This window comes from Gossypium arboreum, chromosome 5, assembly GCF_025698485.1.
Source record: "Gossypium arboreum isolate Shixiya-1 chromosome 5, ASM2569848v2, whole genome shotgun sequence".
Classification (NCBI taxonomy): domain Eukaryota; kingdom Viridiplantae; phylum Streptophyta; class Magnoliopsida; order Malvales; family Malvaceae; genus Gossypium; species Gossypium arboreum.
Genome location: NC_069074.1, coordinates 25,368,183 through 25,395,391, shown reverse-complemented (window position 1 = coordinate 25,395,391; position 27,209 = coordinate 25,368,183). Strand labels below are relative to the sequence as shown.

The 27,209-nt window shown below is 36.4% G+C and overlaps 1 pseudogene; it reads right to left on the bottom strand.

The window, feature by feature from the left end:
• Positions 1-25,379, bottom strand: part of LOC108450859 (nucleobase-ascorbate transporter 3-like) — a 53,200-nt pseudogene extending 27,821 nt beyond the window's left edge.
• Between the last annotated feature and the right edge of the window lie 1,830 nt (positions 25,380-27,209).

Below are 27,209 nucleotides of genomic sequence, written 5' to 3'. Positions count from 1 at the left end.
TTAGCAACTAATGTCCTTGATTTTCAACAGCAAACTCTCAATTTCCAAAGAGAAATGAAGGGTTTTCAGCAGAAAAATGAAGCATCCATAAGGGAGTTGACCACATCAATTGAGAAATTAAACTCTCAAGGGAAACTGCCATCACAAACAGAACCAAACCCGAGGTAGAATGCGAATGCAGTAACGTTACGAAGTGGAAAGGTGCTGGAACCAATTCCTGGCAAGAATCTTGGTCAAGAAATCGCCCAAGAAACTCCAGGAAACGCCAAACAGATCCGAGCGAAACCTCCACTGCCGAAAATCCAACCTCCATTCCCAGGACGATTAAATCAGTGTCGAAAAAGTAAGGAAGACAAGGAAATCCTCGAAACATTCAGGAATGTTGAGATCAACTTACCTTGTTAGATGCCATTAGGCAGATTCAGCGGTATGCCAAGTTCCTCAAAGAACTTTGCACCAACAAACGAAAACTAACGTGTAATGAAAAGGTAAGTGTTGGTGAGAATGTTTCCGCAGTTCTACAACGAAAAATGCCGGTTAAATGCAAAGATAGGGGTATGTTCACTATTCTATACAAAATTGGCCATTTGGGAATTAAGAAGGCTATGTGTGATCTAGGGGCCTCCATAAATGTAATGCCTTATTCTATTTATGAATCACTTAACGCGGGTTTTTGACAAAGACAGTGTTATTATTCAATTGGCGATGTGTCTATTGTGCATCCTGAAGGAGTCCTCGAGGACGTCTTGGTAAAAGTTAATGAACTTATTTTCCCTGCAGATTTCTACGTAATTAAGATGGAGGAGGACAACACTGCTGGATCTTCAGACCTCCTGTTGGGCTGACCCTTCCTTAGTACTGCTAGCACCAAGATCGATGTTCGAAGCGGCACTCTTACGATGGAATTTGATGGGGAGATCGTGAAATTCAATGTTTACGATGCCATTAGCCATCCAAGCGAAATCTTGAGCGTAAACCGCGTCGACCTGATTGACTCATTAGTGGACGAGACTTTTGAGTCAACTTATAAAGACGAATCTGAATATAGATATGATGATTATGAATTTGTTAAGACATTATTATCACCATCGAAACTAAACTTCTACCTTCATTGTGCGGCTCCAGATTTGGAATTGAAACCACTTCCAAGATCTCAAGTATGCATTTTTAGGAAAAGGTAATACCTTACCAATTATAATTTCAAATAAACTCTCTAAACCCGAGGAGGAAAGTTTGATCCGGTACTAAAGAGTCATAAGGAGGCGATTATCGGACCATTCTCGACTTGAAGGGGATAAACCCTTTGACATGCACCCATAAGATTTACTTGGAGGAGAACACGAAACCAAGGAGAGAGGCACAAAGACGCTTAAACCCGAATATGATGGAGGTGGTGAAAAAAGAAATAATTAAGCTGCTAGATGCTGACATCATTTTCCCCATTTCTGACAGTAGATGGGTAAGTCCGGTACAAGTCGTGCCCAAGAAAACGGGCGTGACAGTAAAGAAAAATACTGAGGGTGACTTAGTACCGGTCCGAGTGCAGAACGGGTGGCGTGTCTGTATCGATTATAGGAAGTTGAACGCTTATACTAGAAAAGATCATTTCCCTCTTCCTTTTATAGATCAAATGCTTGAACGTTTAGCTGGTAAAACTCACTTTTGTTGTCTTGATGGATATTCAGGTTTCTTCCAAATCCCTGTTGCACCAGAAGACCAGGAAAAGACCACTTTTACATGCCCGTTCGGCACGTTTGCATGCAAGAGGATGCCATTTGGACTTTGCAACGCACCAGCTACCTTCCAGAGATGCATGATGAGTATATTTTCTGAATATGTAGAAAAAATAATTGAAGTTTTTATGGATGATTTTACCGTGTATGGAAACTGTTTTACTGAATGCCTTGAAAACCTTACGATAATTTTGAATAGGTGCATAGAATTTAATCTTGTCTTGAACTATGAAAAGTGTCATTTTATGGTAGACAAAGGTTTGATTCTAGGTCATATAGTCTCATCTAAGGGAATTGAGGTTGATAAGGCCAAAATTGACATTATAAATTCTTTGCCATATCCCTCTACTGTTAGAGAGATACGTTCTTTTCTTGGCCATGCAGGATTTTACAGGCGTTTTATAAAAAACTTCTCAAAAATAGCTGAACCATTGTGCGAGCTGTTGCAGAAAGACAAAAAATTTGAGTTTGACTCAAAATGCATGGAGGCTTTTGATACACTTAAGCAAAAGTTGGTAACCGCCCCTATAGTACAAGCACCAGACTGGAACTATCCCTTTGAAATTATGTGCGATGCAAGCGAACGTAGCGTGGGAGCCGTATTGGGACAAAAGATAGCGAAAGAGCCTCATGTCATCTGTTACGCCTCAAAGACCCTAGATGCTGCACAAAGCAACTACACAACCATAGAAAAAGAACTTTTAGCTATTGTATTTGCTTTAGATAAATTTCGATCATATTTACTGGGATCTAAGGTGATTATTTTTTCTGACCATGCAGCTCTTTGGTACTTAATCGCAAAGAAGGAAGCAAAGCCAAGGCTCATTAGGTGGATTTTACTGCTCCAAGAATTTGACATCGAGATTCGTGACAAAAAGGGGTGTGAAAACCTGGTGGCCGACCACTTGAGTAGGATAAAAACTCCATTTGATGATGATCCCATAAAGGATGAGTTCCCCGACGAAAGCTTATTTTCAACCGAGGCTTACTATCCGTGGTATGCAGACATAGTTAATCTCTTAACCACGGGATCGCTGCCCACTGAGTTAGCTCAATCCGTAAAAAACAAGCTTAGACGCGAAGCTCGGAATTACATATGGGACGATCCATACTTGTGGAAACATTGCTCAGATCAGATAATACGATGATGTGTTCCAGAAACTGAGGTAACCTCTATCCATACTTTTTGTCACACAGAAGCTTGTGGAGGTCACTTTGGCCCTAAGCGGACAGCTCACAAGGTATTGGAGTGCGGGCTATATTGGCCTACAATCTTTCGTGACGCGTTTAACTTCTGTAAGTCTTGCGATAAATGTCAGCATACAGGTAATATCACTAGACGAAATCAAATGCCCCTATCCCCGATTCATGTATGTGAGATTTTTGATGTATGGGGCATTGATTTCATGGGCCCCTTTATTTTTTCGTTTGGAAACGTATATATACTTCTTACAGTAGACTATGTTTCTAAGTGGATAGAAGCAAAGCCTACTCGCAATGATAATGCTAATACTGTTGTGGAGTTTCTAAAACGAACTATTTTTTCTAGGTTTGGAACACCTCGAGCTTTGATCAGTGATCGTGGTACCCACTTTTGCAACAAGGTCATGAAGGCACTATTATCAAAATATGGGGTTCATCATCGTATAGCAATAGCCTACCATCCCCAAACGAACGGCCCAAAGAGAGGTTTCAAACAGGAGATCAAGTCAATTTTGAAAAACGGTTCGACCCAACCGTAAGGATTGAGTCTTGACTCAATGACGCGCTTTGGGCCTATCGGACGACGTATAAGGGACCAATTGGCATGACCCCGTATCGACTTGTTTTTGGCAAAGCATGTCATTTACTAGTAGAGTTGGAGCATAAAGCTTATTGGGCTATTCGACAATGTAACATGGAGTTAGAGCCCGCAGGGAAGGCAAGGAAATTGGACATTCAAGAATTGGAGGAAATTCGCAATGATGCCTACGAGAATGCTCGAATTTATAAGGACAAAACAAAGATGTTTCATGACAAAAATATAGTTCAAAAGCATTTCCTAGTAGGACAAAGAGTTTTGCTTTATAACTCCATATTAAAGCTATTCCCAGAGAGTGAAGAATCAGGAAAGCGGTTCACAGTCAATGGTCAACGGCTGAAGCCATTTTACGAGAATTTCCAGGCCCACACGGTCGAGAAAATTCAATTAGAACCACCATAAAACCGTTCAAGGCGTCGAGCTAACGACGTTAAACAAGCCCTTGTTGGGAGGCAACCCAGTCTTTCTTTTTATTTTTATTTCTTTTTTTATTTTATTATTTATTATTTTCTTTTATTTTTATTTTATTTTAGTTAAATATTAATAAATTTCTCTTCTTCCATCTAGGTGAAATGAAGCGAAAATACGAAGAAAAAAAAAAGATGAAAGTGTGCACCAAAACAACCCTATCCATTTGTCAAGCAGTTCTATTCCGACCTAGAACGCCATATCTCTGCTGACCAAACACCCCTTTTCAAGCAAATAAAACCCCAAACCTTACATTTTTTTTTCCTTTTTTTCCAAATTTCTCCATAACCGCCGACTCCTTTCTCCTCCACCACCCACCGCCGATTTCTTAGCCACCACGGTGAGAACCCAAGCCAAACCAACATTGCACACATCACTCACCCCGTCTCCACCTCTTCTTCGCTTCGCCATCTTCTTCTCCTCCCGCTGCGCCAACCGACAGTAACTACATGGGGAGTTTTTCTAAACTTTTTTTTTTCTTTTCTCTCCACCTATTTGTTTTCCTTTTACTTTCACATCGAGGACTATGTGTTTTAAGTGGGGGGGAGGCATTCTTCGTTGTTACTGTTATTATCTGCTATTTTTGCTGTCATATTGTTGTTTGACTTTCATGCATGATTCTTACCTTTTAAGGAAGTTATGATTTTTCCCATAATTGATGCCATCTCCACTGTTTTATTTTTATTAAGCTAAAAATAATTGTGATTAATAGGGTTCTATATTGCTTTTCGTAAAATTGATCAAGTTTAATATAAAGTGAACACTTAAAATGATTGCATGCTTAATTAATGTTCATGGCTATTAGGTGATTATTAAAACTTATTTTTGACACTTAAATTTTTTTCTTTCCGAGTTCTCAAGAATTTTAAATATCGTTTAATTTTTAATAAATGTTTTCCATGGTTATGAGTCTGACTTAAATCGTGGATCGATCGAGTAACCGGTAGGGTGCTTGGGTTGTCATTCTACTTGGCGTCAAAAGGTTGTGTGACGTGACAAGTAAAACTCCACTAGCCGAGGTTATGAGTGTGGCTCAAATCGTGACTGACTGAGTAACCGGGGTAGGGTGCTTGGGTTGTCATTCTACTTCACGTCAAAAGGTTGTGTGACGTGTTGGGTAAAACTCCGCTAACTGGAAATAAATAATTTGAGGAGTATGTTGGGCCGAGTAACCGGGGTGGGGTGCTTGGGTTGTCATCTCTCTTCGCGTCAAAAGGTTTAATATATTCCTAAGTAAATAAATAATAATAAAATTTAAAAAAATCAAAAAAAAAAAAAAAAAAAAAGAAGAAAAAAATAAGTACTAATAAAGTTGCACTTCGGGGACTAAAGGAGGAAATAATTAAGGTGTCTTAGTAGGTTTGGTAATTTACCTAAATGGCATAACTCAAATCGATCTTAATTTTTGTGTGAAATAATTGGAATACTTTTTCTGTTTTACTTAAAGCAAGCTTAGAGGTCTCTTTATTTTTCATATGCGTTTTTAACTAATTTTTATGAAACTTTGGAGTGGTATTTCTTTTATGGCAGAATCTAGCTTTCACAAGTGATAGGAACCATACTTGAGGGCAAGCATGGGCTAAGTAGGGGGGAATTTGATAATACTCTAAAATGACGTATTTTTATATATTAATCATGTGTTTATTTTGAGCTTGAGCCTACTAATTTGAGCTATTTATGTCTTTTTATCTTTTAGGGACTAAATTGGAGGCGAAAAGTAAATTCAAGGAAAAAGCGTCAATTTGGAGATTAAATGGGCCAATATGCAACGTGGGACAAATATGGTGCCAAAAGTGCGAACATGGAAGGCACAAGGACTTAAAAGCAAATAGAAGAGATTTTATTTTGGAAGACTCTATTTTCTTTTATTCTATTAGGATAATTAATATTAAGATAATTATTAGGATTATTCAAATTTAGGATTTTATTTTAATTATCTTTGTTTATCTTTAATTAAATGTATTTATCTTTTTAGAATTTAAGTTCAATTAGACTATCTCCTAGCACTATAAATAGGGGTGAAGTGACTCTATTTGGAGGATCTTTTTCGTAAACACTCTCCCCAAAAGTCTTTTGTTCTTTCATATTTCTTTTCAATAAAATTTCTTTTTCCATATTTTTATTTATTTTCTTTCCCACAATTATCATGAGCCACTAAAACCCTTCTAGCCAAAAGTTGTCAATATTTCCCCAAAAAAGGTTCTTGAGGCCTAGAATCCGTACTTAGCCTTCTCGCCAAGTATTCATCGTTTCTCAAGACCACGGGTGACGCTTCTGTCCATGGCCCTTAAGAAGTAAGCTTTTCAGCATATGCAAAGGCGGCCGCTTTGTATGTATTGGAAGGATTGCATAGTCGGTTCGTTAACTTATTGCGTCAGAGGTTGGCGAGCCAAAGAGACAAAATGGCGTGGGATTCGCCATTGAGAAGCGTTGATCTAGCATAGATTACTGGCTAGAGTCAGGTTCCCTAAAAATCGTAAGTCTAATCTTTGGAGCTGGTGGTCGAGGCGTCCTCTTCCACTATAAGCGGCTTACTCGAGTCGAGAAGGATCATCCAAAAGCCAAGGATTGAGCCCAAGGCGGAATGAGACAACCGAGGTGGAACTTTCCCATAAGAATTTCTTTTCTCTTACAACTCTCTTTATTATTTTTATTATTTTCGTAATCATAATTTCAATAAACTTTAAATTGCTTTTTATTTTATTTTCGCTTCCAAAATCAATTCTTAAATTCTGTTTTTTTATTTTTTTCCAGGAACGCAGGTTTTCTTGAGCACGATTCTGCCCAGGATTTTGAGAGACAAGCATTCGTATAATCCGGTCCCTGAGGATTCGACCCTACTTCCCCTTTACTATTTCTTTTTTTATTATTTTACAGGGAATAGGATATTTTTGGTGCTCTCAACGACCGCATCAAAAATAAAAGAAGTGTAGTTCTATATGGATTTTACTTCTATTTTATTTTACCACTGTATTTTATTTAAATAAGGTTTCGGGTCATTTAATTCTAACAATCTCCACCTTGACATGAATTCTCAATGAACATGTAACATCCCAAAATAGGGCCTAGTCAGAATAGTGGTTTCGGGACCACAAATTCAACATCAAAAATTTTTATTTTATGATTATTATGAGGCTTAAAATATGAGTATATGTATATGTTAAAAGTTTTATGAAGAAATTCTAAGTATAAGGTGTTCAATTAGAAATTAGGGACTAAATTGAATAAATTGCAAAACCTGGATTGTAGAAGCAATTTGTATGAAATTGCTTTAGATTATGAATTAGAAGGTCTTGGAGATCAATTTGCCCAAATTCTAAATTTTTGGACAAAAAGAGGCTTGCATGAATGAAATTTTAAAGAAATGGCATAAGGGCATTTTGGTCATTTGTCATTTTAATGAAATAAAAAGGGAAAAATGGAGCAAAAATATGCTCATCTTCTTCCTATAGCTGGCAAAATTGGCAGGACACCATAGCTAGGGTTTCTTCAATTTTCAAGCTCAATAACCCCGAGGAACAAATTCCGGAGGCCGATCGAGGTAAACGCAAGGTTTCGGAATAACCGAAACATAACTCTAAAACTGTTACTAGGTAAGTTCGGATAACTTAAAGTAAACCCCTAATATGCATGATTGTATTATTTATGAATGCATGATGATTGCACTATCAATGGTATGGAAATGCATAAAATGCATCTTTGATAATGACATGTTGATAACCGTCTCGGTTGAGGTTAAAAGGGAATTCAATGGATAAACCATGTTTTACATGTGAAAGAAGATCCTGCATGTGTTGCAGTAAGGATTTAGCCTGGACGGGTAATCCGTGATCTCGAGTATGGAAAGGAATCTAACCTGGACGGGTGTCCCTTGAATGATCAAGCCTCCCGAAGAACATGAGTGAATTGTGGATTTAGCCCGGGCGAGTAATCCGATTAGGATCTGAATTTAGCCTGGACTGGTAACTCAGATCCAAGCTCATTAAGGGTGTTTGTCGTTATAAGGAATTTAGCCTGGACTGGCAATCCCGACATCACCTTATGAGTTCATATAATGGAGGATTTATCCTGGACTGGTAATCCGACCATATGATGTGAGGTTCGCGGAAGTGCATATATGGAAAGATTATTTGAATGAATTGACGGATATTGGGCATTCCATCGAGATTTCTTAGAAACTCAACGAGATTAACGTAGGATACATGTATGAATGAAATGTTGAATGATGAGCTCATCTAATTAAATTACATGATACATGATTATGTGACTAACTCATTGATTGAGTGCATGTGATACGAAATCATTTCATATTGGATGATTTCATGATTTAAGTATAGATGTATGCTAATTACGCGGTAAGTTTACTCTTCGGTTATTCGAGCTTTCTAAGCATGAAAATGCTTACCCTTCTCTTTTCCCTGTTTTACAGAGCTCGAGGACCCATAAGGATTGAAAGACGGTTGGAGAAGCAACACACTATTAACTAAACAAGCTTTGGTATAAAGATTCTGTTTATTTTGTTCAATGGCATGTATAGTAATTTCGAGTATTTTGTTATATGTGTCATTTGATTTGCCCAGTAAAGGCATGTAAAAATATGTTTATCTCTTTGTATATGGCCATGAAAATTGGCTTAATTTAAGTAGGCTATGACCTACGATTTTATCTATGGTTTTAATTACAAATGATGGGTTGCTATCAATTAGCAATGAATCACATGAATGAGCTAATTTCAGATGGATTAATGTAATATGGGAACCCATGACACTAATAGGAAATAACCATTTATGTATGAAACCAATGATATGAGGTTTCTAAACAACTATTTTCATTAAGATTATTTACAAGTGTATAATCATGCTTTCCCTCAAACTTGGTAACTATTAGGCACACTAGTAGAAAGGGGTGACTAAAGGCTTGAAAAATAGCCTATTAAGGTCTACATGGTTAGACACACGGGCGTGTGTCTAGACCGTGTGTGACACACGACCCATCCCAATGGGCATGTGGTATGGCTGCGTATCCCCTGCACCTAAAACTTTAAGTCAAATTAGCACATGGGTAGGACACACGGACGTGTGTCTGGGCTGTGTTTTTTTAACAGAATGCTTAAGTTTTGGACACGAAGTGAGCCCACGGGCGTGTGTCTTGGTCGTACCCAACAGTTAGTGTTAACCACGGGTTAAAGGCATAGACGTGCCTTAGGTCACACGAGCGTGTGAGTAAACATGGCCCACCTACACAGGCGTGTGACACTCCAAAGCTAGAAATTTATTAAGTCGCCCAAAGTTTACCGAATGATTTTGATTTTGTACCGAACCGCTTTAATGTAGGTTATAGGCCTCGATGGCCTGTACAATAGACGATATGCTTAAGTTCTAGAAGTTTTAAATTTTGGGCGAAATTTGGTGACCCGATTTTATATGTTTATGAATGATAAAGTTTCAGTAATGCCTCGATCCCTGTCCCAATGTTGGATACATGTGAGGGTGTTATATTTATTGGTATCAGAGCTACGATTTAGTCGGTTCAAGGACGACCATAGAGGACTTTAAAGGTTCGCTATACATGCCATTACTCGAATGTTGATAGTGTGACGTCTCTTAATTATTTAAATTGTTTTGAATATAGTAAATGTCTTCCAATCAAGCATAAGCTGAGTCCGAGGGAGCCGAGAGTCATGCTACAGCTTCCGTTCAATGAGCTGTATCTAGTAGTAGTAGAAGGCTGATGTCAGAAGGCTGAGATGAGGCCCAAGCTGCCTTCTTTGATATGATGGATGAATGGTTTGGGGATTATCTAAGAAATCGCCCCAATATACCAAGACCACCCCCGCCCCCTAACCAACTTGATGAGGATGAGCCACGAGGTTTGGTACCGGTGAGAATCGATAAAGCCCCTGTAGATAAGCTTAGAAAGTATGGGGCTGAAGAATTCAGAGCTAAAGTTGATGATGACGCTGAAAGAGCTGAGTTCTGGCTCGAAAACACTACACGGGTGTTAGATGATTTGTCATGCACCCGAGGAATGTTTGAAGTGTGCTTTGTACTTTTTAAAAGACACTGCATACAATTGGTGGAAAATCGTATCCTCGGTAGTGCCGAAGGAAAATATTACTTGGGATTTTTCCAAGCAGAGTTTAGGAAGAAATATATTAGCCAACGGTTTTTAGACTCGAAGCGAAAAGAGTTCCTAGAACTCAACCAAGATAACAAGATTATAGCCGAATACGAGAGAGAGTTCGTACGACTAAGTCAGTGCGCAACCGAATGGGTCCAAACGGAATCGAAAATATGTAAACGCTTCGAGGAAGGTCTGAATGAGGATATCAAGTTTTTATTGGGATCTTAGAAATACGGGAGTTCGCCGTATTGGTCGATCGAGCCAAGAAGGCCGAGAAACTTAATAATGAAAGAAAACAAGCTAAGAGAGAGGCTCGAGTTGCGACAAGAGGACTAACAGTAAAACACTCTCGTTCTCCATGAAGAAAGCCAGGAGCTCGTATAACGCTCCACGTCGTTAGTGGGATATTCGAGTAGATCGAGAAGCTCTAATCGCCGAGGTCAAAAGTCTTCCTCCCCGATGGAAACTAGTGTGGGGAGTGTAGATGATCAAAAATCGAAGTGTAAGAGCTGTAATAAATTTCACTTCGGTGAGTGCTGAATAAAGAGCGGTGTGTGTTTCAGATGTGGTTTTCTTAATCACTTTCTTAGAAACTGCCCAGAACAAGCTGAAAAAGGAGTGGATGTAACCCTGAAATCGAGCACTCCTATTCTTCGAGGTAGACCTCCGAGATTCCCTGGGAGTGCTAGTGGCAGTCGAGTCATAACTAAAGATGCTACAAAACCAGAGGTTCGAGCCCCGGCAAGAACGTATGTGATACGTGCTCGAGAGGAAACCGATGCTCCTAATGTTATTACGGGTACCTTCTTTCTTTTTAATAATTAACCGGGGTCGACGCATTCATATATCTGCATGAGATTGGCATCTAGTATGAACATACCTGTTGAACATATGGAAGATATTATTAGAGTGTCGAATCCACCAGGCCGATCAGCCCAAGTTGATAAAGTCTGTAAGAATTGTCCTTTGACGATTCAAGGTTGTTGTTTCCCGGCTAACTTTATGTTGTTACCATTTGATGAATTTGATGTAATACTTGGTATGGATTGGTTAGCCGTTCATGATGTAACCGTGAATTGTGGTAGTAAGTATATTAAGTTAAGATGCCCAGATGGTAAGGTTCTACGGGTTGAATCAAGAGAATTGGGTTCGTCACCGATTGTAATCACGGCAATGGTTGCCCAGAGATATATGAGGAAAGGATACGAAGCCTACCTTGCGTTTGTGATGAACACTAAGGAAATTGCATTAAAGATTGAGTCTGTGCCTATAGTATGTGAGTATCTAGATGTGTTTTCAGAAGAATTACCCGGATTACCTCCTAAAAGGGAGATAAAGTTTGGTATTAAGTTGATGTCAGGGACAACTCTCATTTCTATTGCACCGTACAGAATGGCACCAACTGAGTTGAAAGAGTTGAAGGCACAGTTGTAAGAGCTGACTAATAAAGGATTCGCAAGGCCAAGATTTTCACCTTGGGGTGCCCCCGTGTTGTTTGTGAAGAAGAAAGATGGGTCGATAAGGTTATGTATCTATTATCGGCAACTGAATAAGGTGACTATCAAGAATAAACATCCTTTTACAAGGATCGATGATTTGTTTGACCAATTGAGAGGAGCCACAATATTCTTAAAGATAGACTTGAGGTCTGGCTATTATCAGTTACGAGTTGAAGACTCGGATGTACCCAAGACAGCTTTCAGAACGAGGTATGGCCATTATGAATTTCTTTTCATGCTATTTGGGCTGACAAATGCATCGGCCGTGTTTATGGATCTAATAAATAGGATCTTTCGGCCATATTTGGATAAGTTTGTCGTTGTGTTTCTTGACGACATTTTGATCTACTCTAGAGATGAGACAGAGCATGCAAAGTATCTGAAAATTGTGTTGCAGACCTTGCGGGAAAAGCAATTGTATGATAAGTTTAGCAAGAGTGAATTTTGGCTCCAGGAAGTTGGATTTTTGGGTCATATAGTTTTGGGTGAAGGCATCCGAGTTGAACCAAGTAAAATATCTGCAATGGTTGAATGGAAATCGCCTAAGAATATAACTGAGGTTAGAAGCTTTTTAGGCTTAACCGGTTACTATCGAAGGTTTGTAAAAGGATTTTCCATGATAGCGACTTCGATGATGAAGCTGCTACAGAAAGACGTTAAGTTTGAATGGACGGAGAAGTGTCAGCAAAGTTTTGAAATGTTAAAAACATTACTGACCGAAGCTCCTGTTTTAGTGCTACCTAAACCGAGAAAAGAATTTGTGGTCTACAGTGATGCATCCTTAAATGGATTGGGTTGAGTGCTTATGCAAGATGGCAAGGTGATAGCCTATGCTTCACGACAATTGAAGCCACATGAGAAGAATTATCCAACCCACGACCTAGAACTTGCTGCTATTGTTTTTGCCTTAAAAATTTGGAAACATTATTTGTATGGTGAGACTTGCCGTATATTCACGGACCACAAGAGTTTTAAATACTTAATGACTCAGAAAGAATTAAATTTGAGACAGTGGAGATGGTTAGAATTAATTAAAGATTATGATTTGATTATCGACTATCACCCGGGAAAGGTGAATGTGGTCGCCGATGCATTGAGTAGGAAATCTCTGTATGCCTTGAGAGCCATGGATACTCGTTTGACATTGCTTGATGATGGTTCAGTTATGGCCAAGCTGGAAGCTAGACCGACATTTTTGCAGGAAATTTATGATGCTCAATTTAATGATGATGACTTGCAAGCAAACAGGGCTCAATATGAGTCTGGTATTGAGATCGATTTTCGAATTAGTCCTAATGAATGTTTGATGTTCAAAGATAGGGTTTGTGTACCCAGAGACAATGAACTTATTCGAAAGATTTTGCAAGAAGCACATAACAGTCATTTGTCAGTTCACCCGGGAAGTACCAAGGTGTACAATAATTTACAGAAGATGTACTGGTAGAACGGCATGAAAAGATACGTTTCTGAATTTGTATTGAAATGCCTAGTATGTCAGCAAGTTAAAGCTGAACATCAAGTGCCTTCAGGTCTGTTACAGCCTGTAATGGTCCCCAAATCGAAATGGGACAAAATTACCATGGATTTCGTGACAGGATTACCTTTGACTCCAAAAAGGAAGGATGTCATATGGTATATAGTGGACAAACTGACAAAGTCGGCTCATTTTATCCCTTTAAAGACGGATTATTCCCTTGATAGATTGGTTGATTTGTACATTTCTGAGATAGTAAGATTGCATGGAGTACCACTCTCAATTATTTCGGACAGAGACCCGAGGTTCACTTCGAGATTCTGGAAGAGGTTACAAGAACCATTGGGTACAAAGTTGAGCTTTAACACAACTTTTCACCCTCATACTGATTGTCAGTTTGAGCGGATGATTCAAATTCTCGAGGACATGTTGCGCTGTTGCATCCTTGAATTTCAGGGTAGTTGGGAAAAATATCTGCCATTGGTAGAATTTGCCTACAACAATAATTACCAAACAAGTTTGAAGATGGCGCCTTATGAGGCCTTGTATGGTAGGAAATGTCGAACTCAATTGTACTGGACAGAACTCAAGGAAAATCAGATTCATGGAGTTGATCTGATTAAAGAAACTAAAGAAAAAGTTAAAGTGATACGGGATTATTTAAAAGTGGCATCAGATAGACAAAAGTCTTATGCTGATCTGAAAAGAAAAGAAATTGAGTTTCAAGTTGGAGATAGAGTATTCTTGAAAGTATCTCCATGGAAAAAGGTATTGAGATTTGGTCGGAAAGGTAAATTGAGTCCACGATTTATTGGACCGTACGAGATCACCGAAAGAGTTGGACTACTAGCCTATCGTTTGGCGTTGCCACCAGAACAAGAAAAGATTCATGATGTGTTCCATGTATCCATGTTAAGGAGATACCGATCAGACCCCTCTCATGTAATTTCGCCGATTGAGATCGAAATTCGACCGGACATGACCTATGGAGAAGAACCGGTTAAGATATTGGCTCATGAAGTTAAACAGTTGAGAAATAAAGATGTGGCTTTTGTGAAAGTTTTATGGCATCGACATGGTGTAGAAGAAGCCACATGGAAGCCAGAAGAAACCATAAGAATCCAATATCCAAATCTATTTTCTGGTAAGACTTTCGAGGACGAAAGTCCCTAAGGGGGGAGAAATGTAACATCCCGAAATAGGGCCTAGTTGGAATAGTGGTTTCGGGACCACAAATTTGACATCAAAAATATTTATTTTATGATTATTATGAGGCCTAGAATATGAGTATATGTATGTGTTAAAGTTTTATGAAGAAATTCTAAGTATAATGTGTCCAATTGGAAATTAGGGACTAAATTGAATAAATTACAAAACTTAGATTCTAGAAGCAATTTGGATGAAATTTCTTTAGATTATGAATTAGAAGGTCTTGGAGATCAATTTACCCAAATTTTAAATTTTTGGACAAAAATGGGCTTGCATGGATGAAATTTTAAAGAAAGGGCATAAGGGCATTTTGGTCATTTGTCATTTTAATGAAATAAAAAGGGAAAAATAGAGCAAAAATATGCTCATCTTCTTCCCATAGCTGCCGAAATTGGGAAGACACCATAGCTAGGGTTTCTTCTTTTCAAGCTCAGTAACCTCGAGGAACAAATTCCGGAGGCCGATCGAGGTAAATGCAAGGTTTCGGAATAACCGAAACATAACACTGAAACTGTTACTAGGTAAGTTCAGATAACTTAAAGTAAACCCCTAATATGCATGATTGTATGATTTACGAATGCATGATGATTGCATTATTAATGGTATTGAAATGCATGAAATGCATCTTTGATAATGACTTGTTGATAACCGTCTCGGTTGAGGTTGAAAGGGAATTCGAGGGATAAACCATGTTTTACATGTGAAAGGAGATCCTGCATGTGTTACAGTAAGGATTTAGCCCGGACGGGTAATCCGAGATCTCGAGTATGGAAAGGAATCTAACCCGGACAGGTGTCCCTTCAATGATCAAGGCTCCCGAAGAACATGAGTGCATTGTGGATTTAGCCCAGGCGAGTAATCAGATTAGGATCTGAATTTAGCCTGGACTGGTAACTCAGATCCGAGATCATTAAGGGTGTTTGTCATTATAAGGGATTTAGCCTGGACTGGCAATCCTGACATCACCTTATGAGTTCATAGAATAGGGGATTTAGCCTGGACTGGTAATCCCGCCATATGATGTGAGGTTCGCGGGAGTGCATATATGGAAAGATCATCTGAATAAATTGACGAATATTGGGCATTCCATCGATATTTCCTAGAAACTCGACGAGATTAACGTAGGATATATGTATGAATGAAATGTTTAATGATGAGCTCATTTAGTTAAATTACATGATACATGATTATGTGACTAACTCATTGATTGAGTGCATGTGATAGGAAATCATTTCATATTGGATGATTTCATGATTAAGTATGGATGTATGCTAATTATTCGGTAAGTTTACTCTTCGGTTATTCAAGCTTTCTAAGCATGAAAATGCTCACCCCTCTCTTTTCCCTATTTTACAGAGCTCGAGGACTCATAAGGATTGGAAGACGGTTAGAGAAGCAACAAACTATTAACTAAACAAGCTTTGGTATAAAGACTCTATTTATTTTGTTCAATGGCATGTATAGTAATTTCGAGTATTTTGTTATATGTGTCATTTGATTTACCCAGTAAAGACATGTAAAAATATGTTTATCTCTTTGTATATGGCCATGAAAATTGGCTTAATTTAAGTAGGCTAAGACCTACGATTTTATGCATGGTTTTAATTACAAATGACGGGTTGTTATTAATTGGAAATGAATCACATGAATGAGCCAATTTCAGATGGATTAATGTAATATGGGAACCCATGACACTAAATAGGAAATAACCATTTATGTATGAAACCAATGATATAAGGTTTCCATACAACTATTTTCATTAAGATTATTTACAAGTGTATAATCATGCTTTCCCTCAAACTTGGCAACCATTAGGCACACTAGTAGAAAGGGGTGACTAAAGGCTTGGAAAATAGCCTATTAAGGTCCACATGGTTAGACACACAGACGTGTGTCTAGGCCGTGTGTGACACACGGCCCATCCCCATAGGCGTGTGGTATGGTCGTGTGTCCCCTGCACCTAAAACTTCAAGTCAAATTAGCACACGGGTAGGACACACGGGCGTGTGTCTGGACCGTATTATTTTAATAGAATGCTCAAGTTTTGGACACGGGGTGAGCCCACGAGCATGTGTCTTCGCTGTGCCCAAAAGTTAATGTTGCCCACGGGTTAAAGGCATGGGCATGCCCTAGGCCACACGAGCGTGTGAGTCCACACGGCACACCTATACGGGCGTGTGACACTCCAAAGCTAGAAATTTATTAAGTCACCCAAAGTTTACCGAATGATTTCGGTTTGTACCGAACCGCCTTAATGTAGGTTATAGGCCTCGATGGCCTGTATAAGGGACGATATGCTTAAGTTCTAGAAGTTTTAAATTTTGGGTGAAATTTGGTGACCCGGTTTTGTATGTTTATGAATGATAAAGTTTCAGTAATGCCTCGAGCCCTGTACCGATGTTGGATACGAGTGAGGGGTGTTACAGAACAAGTTTTTCATCGCGAACTCTCAGCGAACAAGTTCTCCACCTCTTCCATAAAACCCCTTAAGGGTTTAACTTCAACAATGAACACCAACCAAGTCTAAGCAATGCTCAAACTTGGTTATAGGAAGTGATTTAGTCATCATATCTGCAGGATTTTCATGAGTACTAATTTTGTTTAGAACAATATCACCATGAGCAATAATATCACGAACAAAATGATACAGAACTCTGATTGTTCTCTCATGAAACATTTGATCTTTTGTAAGGAAGATTGCACTTTGACTGTCACAAAATATTGTACTGATTTGAAGGTCTTCATTGAGTTTATTAAAGAGTCCCTTCAACCAAATACCTTCTTTACAAGCCTCAATAATCGCCATGTACTCAGCTTCAGTGGTATACAAAGCGACTGTAGTTTGTAAAGTTGCTTTCCAACTGATTGTACAACCTCTGATTGTAAAAACATAACCTGTGAGAGATCTTCTTCTATCAAGGTGTCCAGCAAAATCAGCATCAACATATCCAATGACTCTATCACTAGTTCTTCTAAATTGTAAGCAGACATTAGTAGTACCTCGTAAGTATCTTAAAATCCACTGAACTGTTTTTCAGTGTTCTTTACCGGGATTCGCCATGTATCGCTAACCTGACCGATTGCGCATATGATAAATCTGGACGTGAACAAACCATAGCATACATGAGAGATCCCACTGCACTAGAGTATGGAACATGTGACATGTACTCAATCTCATCATCTGATTGTGGAGACAAAGCTGATGAAAATCTGAAATAAGCTACTAAAAGAGTACTAACAGGCTTAGCACTCTGCATATTGAACCTGCAAAGAACTTTCTTAATGTACGCCTTCTGACTTAGGTACAATTTACTTGCTTTTCTATCTCTGAGAATCTCTATACCAAGTATCTTCTTTGCTGGTCCCAAATCTTTCATCTCAAATTCTTCACTTAGTTGGGCTTTGACCTTTCTTATCTCTCTTTTATCTTTTGTTGCTATCAACATGTCATCAACATAAAGAAGTAGATACACAAAAAAACCATTACTATTTTTCTTAAAGTAAACACAACTATCAAAACTACTTCTTTTGAAATCATTAAAAGTCATAAAGGAATCAAACCTCTTGTACTACTGTCTTGGTGACTGTTTCAAACCGTAAAGAGACTTTTTCAGCAAGCAAACATAGTCCTCTTTTTCTGATACTGTAAAACCATCTGGTTGTTGCATGTAAATGTCATCCTCAAGTTCTCTATACAAAAATGCAATTTTTACATCTAACTGCTTAAGCTCCAAATCATGTATTGCCACAATACCAAGCAAAGCTCGAATCGAACTATGCTTCACAGCTGGGGAGAACACATCTGTGAAGTCCACTCTTGGAATTTTACTGTAACCCTTTGCAACAAGCTTTACTTTATATATAGGTTCTTCAACTCCTGGAGTCTCTTCTTTCTTTTGAAACACCCATTTACAATGAACAACCTTTTTTACCTTTAGGAAGTTTCACAAGATCCCATGTTCTGTTTTTGTGGAGTGATTTCATCTCCTCTTGCATAGCAAACATCCACTTTTCTGAGTCTTCACAGCTAACTGCCTTAGAATAATTAGATGGCTCTCAGTTTGCATCTATATCTTCAGCCACATTTAAAGCATAAGCAACTAGATCAGCCTCGTCATAATTCGTTGGAGGTTTAATTTCTCTTCTAGTTTTGTTTTTGGCAATAGAGTATTGTGGTGAAGAAGCAACTTTATTCTCAATTTTTGTACTAGCTTGAGGAGTCGACTCTGTATTAAGCTAATGCTCCACCTACTTTTGATTTTCTTTATTGGAAGAGTCTTTAAGAGATAAGTTAGGTAGCATAGCAGTTTCAACAAAAACGACATTTCTGCTAATCACAGCTTTTCTATTTTCAGGACACCATAACTTATATCATTTTACACCGACTTTATAACCAAGAAAAACACATTTAATGGATCTCAGTTTTAATTTTCCATTATCAACATGAGCATACATAGGACACCCAAAGATCTTTAAGTCATAATAATTAACAAGATTACCAAACCATACCTCTTATGAAGTCTTTTTCTCAATGGCAATGGATGGAGATCGATTGATCAAAAAACATGCAGTAAAGGCTGCTTCTGCCCAAAACGACTTCGGTAAGTTGGCATTTGACAACAAACATCGAACCTTCTCCATGATCGTTCTATTCATTTGTTCTGCAACACCGTTTTACTGTGGAGTATGATGAACTGTCAAGTGTTTCAGGATCCCTTCTGATTTGCACAATATATTAAACTCATCAAAATAGAACTCTAAGCCATTGTCTGTGCGGAGGTATTTTATTTGTTTTTCTATCTATTTTTCAATCATAATTTTCCAAGACTTAAATGCGGAAAACACATCGTTTTTCTGCTTCAAGAAGAATGCCCAAACTTTTCTGGAAAAATTATCAATAAAAGTTAGCATATAATTAGCTCCACCTCTCGAAGGCACTCTGGATGGCCCCCACAGATCAAAATGAATATACTCCAACGTTCCCTTCGTGTTATGGATTCCTCTAGTGAATTGAACTCTCTTTTGCTTCCCAAAAAGTGTTCACAGAACTTTAGTTTGCAAATTCCTTACCTATTAATAAGTCCTCTTTTGCTCAGTTCTGTCATGCCATTCTCACTCATATGCCCTAGGCGCATATGCTAAAGTTTAGTAATATCATCATCTGACAAGGAAAAGGAAGCGACAGCTACATCACTAGTAATAGTAGAACCCTGCAAAACATATAACTTGGTAGTCTTTCTCTGCCCTTTCATTACAATAAAGGAACCTTTGGAAATCTTTAAAACTCCACTTTCAGCTATGTATCTGTACCCTTTTGAATTAAGAGTACTTAACGAAATTAAATTTCTTTTAAATTCTGGAACATGTCGTACGTCACTAAGTGTTTTGAGAACTCCATCAAACATCTTAACTTTAATTGTTCCAACACCTGCGATTTTACATGAAGCCTTATGTAACACCCCTAACCTATATCCGTCGCCGAAACAAGGTTACAGAGTGTTACCAGTACATACAGAACATTTACAGATTAATCGAAATATTACTATTCACTTTCTGAGATCATATATCTATATAACAACCTTTATTTGGGCCCTCGAAGCCCAACATGAACATTAAAATCAAGTCGGAACTTAACCGATTTCTCATAAAATTTTTCGCTTAATTTTTTTAAAAATTTTACATGTGAACAGTACCCACATGCCCGTATGATTACGCCGTGTGGATTCCACACGCCCATGTGGCTTGGGACAAGCCCGTGTCCCTTGTCCGTGGAGCTTTCTGTTTATGACATCATCATCAATTTAGGGGCACACGGCCACATCGCACGCCCGTGTCCTAAAGTCGTGTTCCATACACGGCTGAGACACACGGTCGTGTCTCTGCTTGTGTGGTCAATACCTAAGCTATTTTCCAAGCCTTGGTCAACCTTAATCTCTTACACACTCATACAAAATCAAAAGCATATAACATGGTATTCATTTAATGATTAAACATTCTCAATTAAACTACAAACATAGTATTTGTATGTCATCATACATGTATCTCTCATACTCATTTTACCTTGTCTATTATGGTACCACTTATACTTTTTTACCATGATTATCATCTTACCAAATATTTTCAGCTTAATCATCAAGCATTCATATTTAAAGCTAGATCATATCTTCATAAAATACTACATTTCAGATACGCAGAATAAAATACTTGCCTGAGACATTTCAATCCAACTTCATACCCAACAAGCATCATATTGAAACTAGTTATATATATACATGTCATGATATGTATCATTCTCATACTATTTTCTTATAAACATATATCATTTATTTTCCTCCTCCTTCTCTCCATTCCACATCTTTAATGTATATAACATTCTTGTAAGTACTATTTCACAATTTACTTATTAATGCTCACATCAAGCTGTTCACACGAGTCATAATCACTAAATTATTTATAATTATAGCTACAGAGCTCCAAATTAAGATCCGTAAATTTTTCCTGAAACTAGACTCACATATTATTCCACCATAAAATTTTCAGAATTTTTGGTTTAGCCAATTAGTACAATTTATTCATTTAAGTTTCCCCTATTTCACTATCCAACAGTTTTGACCTCTCTTCACTAAAAATTAATTATATCATAGTACAGAACTCGGATAATGTTCTTGTTGATTTATATTGAAAATAGACTCATTAAGGATTCTAAACATATAAATTTAAGCCTCAAATAAATTTTTTCCAATTTTTAGTGATTTTCCAAAGTTAAAATAGGGGAACCCGAATTCATTCTAATCTTGTCTCACAAAATTTATTATATCTCATAATTTACAATTCAATTGCTTACACCGTTTCTTCTATAAGAAACTAGACTCAATAAGATTTAATTCAATATTTTTTTCATCCTCTAATTATATTTTTACAATTTATGGTGATTTTTCAAAGTTAACCTACTGCTGCTGTCCAAAACTATTTTAGTTCAAGATGTTTATTACTATTTTTCCTCTAAATTTCACAGATCATACAATTCAGTCCTTGCTCAATTAGCCCATCTATTAAGCTAATTTTTCTCAATTAACATTTTATTCCATCATTCTAAACTATTACACAACCTTTGAAAATCAGAATTTTAACACTAAACCTTAATTCACAACTTTTTCACAATTAGGTCCTAAAATCAATTTCTATTGAAACTACTTGATAAAATCATCAAACAAAAAAATCAAAGCTTAAAACTCATTTTATTTCGTCATAAACAGCCAACACTTATCAATGGTAGCTTTCAATTTTGTCCATAAAATCAAAAACTAATGAATTAAGCACTTGGACCTAATTGTAAAAGTAACAAAAACATAAAAATCTCAAAGAAAAGGGCAAGAATTGAACTCACATATGTCAAAGTATGAAAAACCAGAAACTTTCAGACCTCCCATGGCGTTTTTGCTGAAGAAAAATTATGATATCTCTAGATTTTTCAATTTTGTCTTGTTTTATATGTTTAATTTACAAAATTTCCCATTTTGCCCTTGTTTCTCCTTGTCTTTTTGCTGATTTTCTTGCCCAACAGTCCAGTCCATACAATTTGGGTCCAATTGCCTTTTAAATCCCTCCTTTTTAATCACTTAAACTATTTAATCACAATTTAACAAATTTCGCACTATTTTTAATTTAGTCCTTTTTAATTAATTGACTAATCAAACGTTAAAATTTTCTGACGAAACTTTAATACTAACTTAATAACACTCCATAAATATTTATAAAAATATTTATGAATTGGTTTATAAATTCGAGGTCTCGATACCTCGTTTTCAACCCAATTTACCTGATTAATTCTTTTAAAATCGTAAAATTCACTAATTAAAAAAAATTCTTTTAAGTTTGCGCTTGGCCCATAATTATCATTTATTAAAATTTCTAAACTTACTCGTCGAATTTAGTGATCTCGAATCACTGTTTCCGATACCACTAAAAATTTTGCTGTTACACCTTATTTCCCATCAAAATAACATCTTCAGACACTGTTTCATAAGTTGTAAACAAATCCCGATTAGGACTCATGTGGAAGGTGCAGCCTGAATTAAGTATCCACTTATTGCTTACTTTAGAATCATTGACAGAAGCAACTAAAAGTTCACAATCGTTGTAGTCTTCTACAACATTAGCTTCACCGGAATTTTCTGGTTGTTTTTCCTTTTAATTCGCAGCCTCCCTTTTAAACTTGTTCTGTAGCTTATAGCACTCAGATTTAATGTGCCCTTTCTTCTTGCAGAAGTTACAAGTTTTACCTTTGTTTGAAGACTTCGATCTACCCTTAGATTTACCACGAGGATTCCGTTCCTGTGTCATTCCACGATCATCATCAACGTTCCGATCTTGTCTCCCACGAACAATGAGACCCTCTCTCTGAAAGTCAGGTGTAACCAAAAAATGCTTCATCTTATCATACGAGGTCAAAGAATCATAAACCTCATCAACTGTGAGAGACTCGCGGTTATATAAAATCATGTCTCTAAAGGTTGAATAAGATGGGGGCAACGAACAAAGTAAAATCAACCCTAAATTTTCCTTATCATGCTGAACCTCCATGGCCTCCAAGTTTAAGAGAATTTCTTTAAACACTGTTAAGTGTTCATGTATAGACGCACATTCCTCCAAACGATGAGCATAAAGACGCTGCTTCATATGCAACTTGCTTGTTAGAGTTTTCGACATGCATATTTGTTCCAGTCTCTTCCATAATGCAGCGGCGGTCTTCTCTTTCATCAAATCCTGCAAAATTTTGTTGGACAAATTTAGATGTAATTGTGTTAACGCATTTTGATCCTTACGCTTCTTCTCTTTATCTGTTAATGTCGAAGGCATCTTATCTATCCCTAGCAGGGCATCTTCCATATCCATTTGCGCAAGAACTGCTTGTATCTAATAGAAATTCATACTTCAAAGACGCCATTACCGTGATCGAGATGAACTATCCGGAAGCTCAGATACCAATTTGTGAAAATAAAATAAAATAAAATAAAGAACACACAGATTTTACGTGAAAACCCTTTCGGGAAAAAAAACTATGGGCAGAGGAGAAGAAAATTCACTATGTCGAATTCAAATTTAATTACAAGAGGAATAGACTATGTCTATATATAGGCTTGTAAAGCCATATTCTAGTAAGATTGAAACACCTTATTCTAATAAATATAAAATAGATAGAGTTTAATAAGGTTTAAAAACCTTATTCTAAAATAAAATAAAAGAAGTGTAGTTCTATATGGATTTTACTTCTATTTTATTTTACCACTGTATTTTATTTAAATAAGGATTCGGGTTATTTAATTCTGACAAAAAGGTTAAAGAGAAAACTATTAGAAAAATTAGTAATGACAACTCAATAATTATCGAACAAACACCTCAAGCTATAACTAACGAGCAGTCGAGGACGTGATAACTACATTCGGTATTACCTCGTCAGCTCTCCCCATGCCCTGCCATACCCAAGGATAATGTTGACAAATGAAGCAACAATTAGTGATCCTTGAATGGTTCTCATACCATGAACAAACCGCTGCAGAAACAATCACCCCAGATCATTGTCATTAAGTAATACGGTCATAACCGAGAAGAATCTAGGAAGAGTACACCAACAATGAGCAGATTTATGGAGCATCTACATCAACTTTGTTCTATGATACATGCTAAATCAGTTCCAAGATGTAACCCCAACGTACAAAAATATTAAGAGACAAATAAAAACAATGTCTGATATTAAAATGAATGAATTTGGTTCATTCGTGTCATTACTAAAGTTTACATACGTCGTGCTCAAATGTGAAGGCCTCGTCTGTATAATCGTTGATGATCGACAACAATGGTAAGGTGTATGCAAAAGATGCACCATCACCGTGGGAAGTCTCGAGCCGATAAATGTTTGAAGTAGCGTATTAATGCCCAACATAAATGACAACACTTGAATGACCCGGGCTTTATCTCCCTGTTCATAGCATACAACAAAGGATTGAGAGACATAAAAAGGATACCAATCCCACTAAAAAGAAATTTCGGATCGTAAAATGTACATGATGGACACCTATTCGATACAAAAATGTATTTGCAATTAAGACTGTCGTTCCAAGATTCACAATGTAGTGTTAGAAAGCCAGTAAAAGTGCTTTAGCTATTAAACAAGTTAATTCTATGAGATTGATTGCATATCACTAATATTCGAAAAATGAGTGTCCAATAGTAGTATATGTCCCAAATCGATATGCATAACTTTTTCTAAGTTATTCCATTTATGCTTTACTTATATCTGAATATTCCAAATATGCATAGATTTATGCTAGTTTATGTGAAACAAATTACTAAAATGTACCGAACGGAGTGACAAGATAAATCGAAAAAGATCAAACAAATAATACATAGGCATTGCTTAAAGTACTTAATGAAAAGTACCCATAAAGAAAAAATATTCAAAAGTAAAACTTTTAACGTAAAAACTTCAAAGCTTAGTCAGCTTTCTTTTTAAATTAAACGGTAAATACTTGACAAAAAATAGAGCAAATAAAGAAGAAGAACTGACGCCAAGAAGGGTTGGAGTGGATGCAGTATTGAAGCTGATGGAGTTGTTCAGCAGGAGTCCAAGTAAGTCCTTTTTCAGAGCCGGCAGTGGCGGCAGGTGGTTATGGTAGTGGTGCTCTGTTTCTCCCATCTTTGTTCTTCTTTGTTATTGTTTTTCTTTCCAATTAAATACTTTTTTTTTCTTTCCAGTGCTTGTAATCTTTCTTTTTACTCTTCTTCACTTCGAAGAACAGATAAGCAATGTGTTTTTCAAATTCCTATACCAAAAAAAGAAAAGAAAAATGATGAACAAAAAGCAAAAATTTATTAAAAATGTAAATGGTTGAAGGGAGACCTTTTGTTTTGTTCCAAAAACGAGAAAATATTTAATAAAAAGGCCGATTCAATTTCAGTTGTTTGTAAAAGAAAACTTTGGAAATAGAATGAGAAAAAGCTCAACGAAGTTGAAGGTTTTGACACGCGCGTGTGGAGCTTTATTCAACTTTCACCTTGTTCTCACATTTCATGTACAAGGATCTTGTAACGTATTTTCCATCGAATTTAGCCTTCAATTTCGTTGAAAATAACATTTGTGTCATTCTTTCTCATTGCCATCCTATGTTTTCCTTGTACTGTCTTTGAAACTTCATAGGATTATATATTTTTTTATTAAAAAATAAACTACAAATATAATCACTCAATTATTAAAAATTTTCATTTTAGGCATTCAAAATAAAAATTATTTCCTTAAAATTTTGATCACTTCCATCAAAATCTCAAACCAACATCTAACATTTTTTTTTTTAATTTTGATTTTCTTTCTTTTCAATATCCTCTTTTCTTTTCTCTCTATTTCTCTTTTTTTTTTCTCTTTCTACTTCTAACCCTAGACATGAAAGTCATGTCTTGAGACCCCTAATAGAATTTAGATTCGAATCTTAACTTTGTTTTTAACTCCGTGCAACTCCTAAATACTTTAAATAAGATCAATTAATATTCATTGATTATGTTCATGTGATTTAATTGAAATTATACATAATTTATTGGTTTGCTACATTTGAATGAGTCTGAGGTTGAATAATTTTTTAAATCTTTTTTTCAATATAATAAAGGATGAACAAAAAAAAAAAGAAATATTGTTTCTCAAAAAAAAAAACTCACAAATTTTTTTTATTTCCAAGACAATATTTCTTTCCTTTGGTTTTATATTTCTATCTTGAAATAATGAATTGAGTTTTTATAGGTATTTTTGACATCACTATTGAAATAGCCTTTATGGCTGTAATTTCGGCTATTCCGCTCATTTCATAAAGTATTCTGCTCAGTTTAATAACAACTACCCAATACTCAAGAGATCTTTTCCCCAAACCCATAAGTGTTTTTGTAGGTCTTACCGTAACTGGTTTATCTGGAAATATATGTACCCATATTTTTCCACCACGGCATTCAGTAACGTAATGTTACATCACGCATTCGGATAAGATCGGATGTGTGGTGCCACAAATTATCTCTCTTATATTAATAATATAAACTAGAAAGTCTACCACTCGCATATACATGTGGAAACCATGTATTTAGATGTTTTTAAAAATAACATACAACAAGTAATGAAAAGTATGGTTTGAAACTAATAAATAATAACACGTGAAAATATGTACGATATTAAAATTAAAAATTAGATTAAATTGTAAGTAAAACAAAATTTAAGCACAAATGCATCGATTAAGAATACTAAATACAATTGTTTATTATGGCATTGTTATCAATCCTAAGTTGTGTGGAGTTAATTTGTTACACTAACTCAATCAACAACACTATTAATATATACCGATAATAAAATGTGCATAATAAAATTAAAACATATAAAGAAATTAAAATAAATATTTTGTTAAGTGGTAAATTTAAAATTGGGTAAACTACAAAAATAGTCTCTTTTGTTTGTTTCAGGTTACATTTTAGTCACTTATGTTTGAAATGTTACGTTTTAGTCACTTATGTTATTATTTTGTTACGAAATGATCACTCTTCCATTAAGTTTCGTTATCTCCCTAACGGTAATCCTACGTGGCAGTCCAACTAGATTTTAAGTGCCAACTTGGATTTCCTAAAGGTATGAGATTAGATTTTTTATTAAATAAATTTAATTAATTAAAAATTTTAAACCTTAAATCTTAGTTAAAAAACCGTTCATCTCCCCCTTTTTTTAGTTTTCTTTTTCAATTGACTAAAAAAGCTATTATCATCAAAATTTGTTATTCACGTACAAAAACAAAAGAGGATTAAATGGAGGGTCCAGATATGTCTTCTTCACCGACAAATTTATGTTCTAAAACTTAAAATGAAGTGGTTGTCAACAA